This window comes from Octopus bimaculoides, chromosome 24 (genome assembly GCF_001194135.2).
Source record: "Octopus bimaculoides isolate UCB-OBI-ISO-001 chromosome 24, ASM119413v2, whole genome shotgun sequence".
In the NCBI taxonomy this organism is placed as follows: domain Eukaryota; kingdom Metazoa; phylum Mollusca; class Cephalopoda; order Octopoda; family Octopodidae; genus Octopus; species Octopus bimaculoides.
Genome location: NC_069004.1, coordinates 24,972,165 through 24,978,670, shown reverse-complemented (window position 1 = coordinate 24,978,670; position 6,506 = coordinate 24,972,165). Strand labels below are relative to the sequence as shown.

Genomic DNA, 6,506 nt, shown 5'->3' with positions numbered 1-6,506 from the left:
TATATATCAGTCTGTCTGTCTATCGATTTGTATATCGATCTGTCTATTTGTATGTTTAGCTGTCCCTCTGTTTACCTATCTACCTACCCATCTATTTAGTGCGTCTGTTTAAAAAAGAATCTATCTATCCATCTACCTATCTATTTATCTACCCATGCATCCATCTATCTATCTATCTATCTATCTATCTATCTATCTATCTATCTATCTATCTATCTATCTACTGTCTGTCTGTCTGTCTATCTATCTGCCTGTCACTGTCTCTGTCTCTCTGTATGTCTGTCTGCTTCTCTCTCTCTCTCTCTCTCTGTCTCTCTCTCTCTAACTATCTCTCTCTCGTTCTCTTTCTAGTTATTTTTGTTATTTATCTATCTCCCTGCCTATCGGTCTGTCTGTTTGTAAACAGTCGCATCTTCGTAACCTAATGTATACCTTAACGTATGTATCTAAATACGATATATTTATATATTATCTAACGGTTATACGTCTCACATATATATGTGACCTGGTGGTTAGTTTGTTGAAGTCAAGTTCTTAAAGTTTTAGTATTGATATGTGGAAACTGTGGCGGGTTTGGGATTTTGCGGAAGATAATTCATTTCATAAAGCTCCAGTTCACCCGGCTGAATATGAAAACTAGAGGGAACTGGCAGTCCATCCTGCGACAGGTTAACGTTCCGGTCAATGTGGTTATTGTACTCAAAATCCCATAAAGCTCACGCCGCCCTAACATTGGTAGAAAACCCTGGGGAAAAAGAGGTATGTAAGACCCATAGCGGCCCTAAGCTCTTAGAAGGTTTTGTAGTTCCCGTTTATTATGTAATTCAAAATATAAACGATAATGCACTGCAATATAAATTTTTATCAAAATGAAACAAAACTTCGTTCATATTTGAAAAGTCTTCTCTTACTTTTTTTTAATTGCAAAGTCTTTGATCAGATTTTCTCAATTAATCTTCCATAACACATCTGATAATTATATTTCTGATCACATAAACCACTTGAAATATTATATTGGCAAGTAGGTCTGCTTTGCCATTCCGATTTTCAGGGTCGATAAAATAAGTATCAGTTGTACACTGGGGTCTATGTAATCAACTTAGTCACTCACCACAAAATTGTGAGCCACGAGCTAAAATTTGAGGCTAATAGCATTTTAGCAAGTTTAAATGATTTTTTTTTGTGCCACAGACCATTTACCATTTCTGTGGTGCCTCCCACTTCCCTTGATGCTTATTTTGCCTAACGGTTAATCCAGTGCTTGTAGGAAGTAATAAAAGAAGGCGCTTTTCCTCCTTTTCAGTCCAAGGTGACAAGGGGTAGCTTCGTTCCACATTCTTGCACTCGGTCTCTCGGACCTTAGGGTACTTGTCTATCCCTCGTTCGTAATACTTATTTCCATCACTGGACCTAATCACATAAATTCATGCACACAAGCTCACATTATTAAATTCAGCGTGTGTCTGTGTGTCTCTGTATACGAGTGTGTGTGTGCGCGCGAGCGCAAGTATGTAGCTATTTATCTCGTCGTGAATGCACGACATTGCTTGGCAAACATTATTATAACTCCGATAAAATTGAAGCAGGTACGGTCACCATTCAGGTATCAAACACACAAACACACAAACACACGCATGCACACACACTCACACAGAAACACACACACAAACACGCACACAAACACACGCATGCACACACACTCACACAGAAACACACACACAAACACAAACACAAGCACGACATCGCTTAGCAAACATCATTATAACTCCGATAAAATTGAAGCAGGTTCGATCACCATTCAGGTATCAAACACACAAACACATACACAAACACTCACAGATATACACACACATACACAAACACTCACACAAATACAAACACACACACAAACACACGCACATACACACATACATCCACGCACGCATGTACACATACATACATACGTATATACACAAATATACACACACGTATTCACACACATACACAACATGCACGTGCCTACAGAAATATGTACATACGTACGTGATTCTCCTCATAGCGACAGGTGTTTTGATACATGCACACACGCATGAGCGCCCGCACACAGATTGACACACATACACGGGTGTAGAGATTCAGAATGAAAGCCGCAACAGCAAATACACGTACACACACTTATACAACCCTATACGCACGCGCACACATACACACCACGCACACATTTTTTCATGCATACACGCACGTACGCGCACATATACAAGCAATGTTACAGATGCACACATGCAGGAGATACCCTCATCATGTACTACTACTACTACTACTACTACTACTACTACTACTACTACTAATAATAATAATAATAATAATAATAATAATAATAATAACAATAATAATAACAATGCCCGGATGCAGTACCAGGCAGTGGCTCTCATGGCTTCTGATCTTTGATTGGAAGTGTTATCATGTACATTGTTCTGTCTTGGTATAAAAAGATGGGCTACAGCAAATATTCTGCTCAATACCACAGATTTGCTTGTCAGTTGTTTGACCTTAACCAGCTGATTATGTCCCTTACTGGCTGACGATATGTGCATCTCTGATCATGAGCAGAAGTAGTTGGGGAGCATCATAGCCATTGTGTTGAGAGGAATTATTTGGGGTTTGGATAATTCACCTTTGGAAACGGGTATTTTGTTCGACATCCTCAAACAACCTTTATTCAAAGACCTTTTGAGCAGGATGGGCTACTCGACCTGAAGAAAATTCTAACTAGGCCCCACCTGCGATGTCATGCGCTGTTTATCTTGATATGAGACCACTATGTTGCACACATATGGTTGTGATGCATGTGCCTGGTGTACCCTTATCAGACGGGTAGTCATGATGGGTATACTGGGCTTCGCATATCTTACCCTAGTGTCACTTTGATGGCATGCGCTGCTCTCTCACTCAATAATAATAATTATTATTATCTTTTCTACTAAAAACACAAGGCCTGAAATTTTGTGGAGGAGCCAGTCGATTAGATCGATCCCAGTACGTAACTGGTACTTAATTTATCGACCTCGACACGATGAAAGGTAAAGTCGACCTCGCTGGAATTTGAACTCAGAATGTAAAGATAGATGAAATGCTGCTAAGCATTTTGCCCGACGTGTTAACGATTCTGCCAGCTCACCACCTTAATAATAATAACAATAATAATAATGACCTTTTTTTACGAATGGCACAACGCCTGAAATTTAGTGGGAGAGGACTAGTTGATTTCATCGACCCCAATGTTTCACTGGTACTTAATTTAATGAACCCTAAAAGGATGGAAGGCAAAGTTGACATTGACGGGATTTGAACTCAGAACGTAGTGGGAGACGAAATACCGCTAAGCATTTCGTCCAGTGCGCTAACGATTCTTCCACTTCACCGTACATTAATAATAATAATAATGATTTCTAATTTTTGCCATGAGGACAGCTTGCGGGAAGAGATTAAGTCGACTACATTGATCCCAGTGTTTTACTGGTACTTAATTTATTGACCCCGAAAGGATGGAACGCAAAGTTGACCTCGGTAGAATTTGAACTCAGAACGTAGCGACGGGCTAAATACCGTTAAGCATTTCACCTGGTTTGCTAACGATTCTGCGTGTTCAAAGCTCATTAATAATAATAATAATAATAATAATAATAATAATAATAATAATAATAATAATAATAATAATAATATTACTACTACTCCTGCACATAGGAGTAGTAGTAATAGTAATTTGTGATGATCCAAATACCAGAAGCACACAGCTTATAGAACTCAAAGTATTTCTGCTCAAGTAAAATTACCCTCTTCTACTTATAGAAAATAGCATACAACGAGTTAACGAGACACCTATAGAACAACTTATGCGACACGAAAAAGACGAACCCATCAACGGAACACAATATCATTTCTAGTAACACAATCCGCATCACCAAAACATTTTTAACATCATTAAAACAAAGTGGAAAATTAACAACATAAAAAATAATCACTTATCTTAAACAAAAGGCAACCACATAACCTAAAGAAGCTATTAACAAAGGCAAAATTCAACATGAATAAACAAGATAGCACATTTACAGTATCCAAGTGTAATGATAAGAGATGTGGAACGAGTCAATGCATGCATATGGGTAGATCCATTAGAACAAAAAATGGATAGATTTTCGCGAATGCAGATATGAACTGCAAAAGCAGAAATTTGATCTACTGCATTAAACGCCCGAATTGCGAGACAGGGAATGCATCATAGGCGAGACAGGGAATACATTATCGGAACGCTCACGAGTCCACAGACAACAAGTCCGGAGCACCAATGTTCACCAAATTCCATTGAGCAAACATATAAAAACATGTGATCAGAAAATGTTTCTAATATTTCCTTTCCGCAAACTACATGACAGAAATGAGGTTGAAAGAAAGATAAAAGAAAAACGGTTTATTAAAATGTTCAAACCTATTAAAATGTTCAAACCTGAACGGAAATTACAACAATAATATAATGAGGTGGATTAAAAAATAGCTTTAACATATGAATATAAACAAATTACAGAATATCGGTACACCCGGTAAACCGTGACGTTTAAGATGCATGCGGATTGGTCAAAACCGTATTTCACAAATTCAGGTTGTTGTAGAGGTAGTAAAGTTGCCGAGAATTCAACTGTCAGTTAAATACATTTTGAAAGCGTTAATTGGACTTTATGAACATTACGAAATATTTTTTTTTTAATGTTAAAATACCATAACAAAAAACATGGAAACCAGACATTATTCAACTATGTGTGTGTGTGTGTGTGTGTGTGTGTGTGTGTGTGTGTGTGCGTGCGTGCGTATGTCTGTCTGTCTGTCTGTCTGTATGTATGTATGTATGTATGTATGTGTGTATTATGATGTGAATCCTCGTCCACTTGTATGTTGTTGTTGGCAATGTAATATTCTTGTTGTCACTATTATGTTGTGGCGGTATTCCGCGTCTTGTTATCTTTGACTCGTCAATCGTGCCGTCGCTGATAGCTCTGCTAGACAATGACTTTTAAACGTCTCCCTTGACAGTAACACGAGCTCGTATATATCACGTAACTGACACTCACTCCAACCGAGAACTTGTACAACGACTCTACTACTACTAACATTTTACAACAATCTATTGTCTGACTTTACAGTGGCTGTCACGTGACAAGGGGAGTACTATTTTCCCTACAACAATATATATATATATATATATATATATATATATACATACACACATCCACACACGCACGCACTCACATATATATGTAACCACTTGTGAATCGTTGGCGATTTTTTTTTCCTTCGTTTTCCTTTTCTATTGGACTTTCCTCTGTTTCTGAAAAAGAGAGCTTTGCGCGAAACTTTAAACCATCTTTCTTTCCTTCCTTGAGCACACTGCTAATACTTTACATGTACCATGTCCTCGCGTTGTTGTATTTTTGTGTTTGTTCTTCGTTTTGGTGATTTACTATATATATATTGTTACGAATGCCCGCACGCGACGCACCTCGACGAAGAGAAAACTCGCGCGCGCGCGAACGTCGACGCTCAGTGAGTCGGAATGTTCGCCACGACTGAGCCCAGGCCGGAGCACGTAACGAAGACAACAGACAAAAGGAAGGAAGAAATAACACGGAGACCATACGTTGGGTAGTGGAACTAACTTTTTTTCTTTTTACATGATCATCAAAACATCATCAATACAAAACAGAGCATTGCATAACAATAATCCAATAACATAACAATAGCGCATGCAACATAATCAAAAGTTCACAATCATTACATAAGCAAAAGTTTACAATCAAGAGTTCATATATCAAGTCGAATTAAAAGTTCTTTAACTTCGTTGTTTTTCTTTTCCATTAACATGTCCCATCAAAGTTCTTTTCTTTTCTTTTCCACCAGTTAACAAAATCTCTTTTACTTTGTTTCAAAACATGTAACGACGAAGTACATTTTAAGGAATATTTAAACAAACCTTCACCGCACGAATTTCCTTTCTTTTTAAAACTCCTACTATAATCCACAAGTAGTGACCAACTGACTACTACGATCTCTTGGCTGCCACAACAGTCCCATCTCTCTGTCCCTCTCTCTCATTGCTTCAGTCCCTATCGGTTGACTGGTACTTTCTCAGCCTCTGTCTGTCAGACTCTCTGTTCATCTTGGTTGGCTGCTAGCCTTCACACCGGCTCGCGTTCTTCATCCAACTGCCTGATGCCAACTCGACTGATAGCAACTGCAACTGGCCAACCACTCGCGCCAATTCCGTGTTTATCACAAATACCGTAGCTCAATAGTGTTAATTTACCCCTCCCAAAGCTGGGTCAGTTTAGTACAGTCCCTTAGCTTGTTTTTCTGAACTTTCGCTGACCGGAAAGGGCCAGCGATCACAGGACAAAGGAAATACCATTGTCCCCAACAACCAGAATACGGTTTCAAACCCAGCTCGGGATATAGGGATATAACATTAATTTGTTTTT

General features: G+C 38.5%; 1 protein-coding gene across 8 annotated transcripts in view; it reads left to right on the top strand.

Moving 5' to 3' along the window:
* The window catches only part of LOC106882974 (uncharacterized), a 188,758-nt gene that overhangs the window by 10,301 nt on the left and 171,951 nt on the right, over window positions 1–6,506 (top strand). The gene's annotated exons all lie outside the window — the stretch shown is intronic.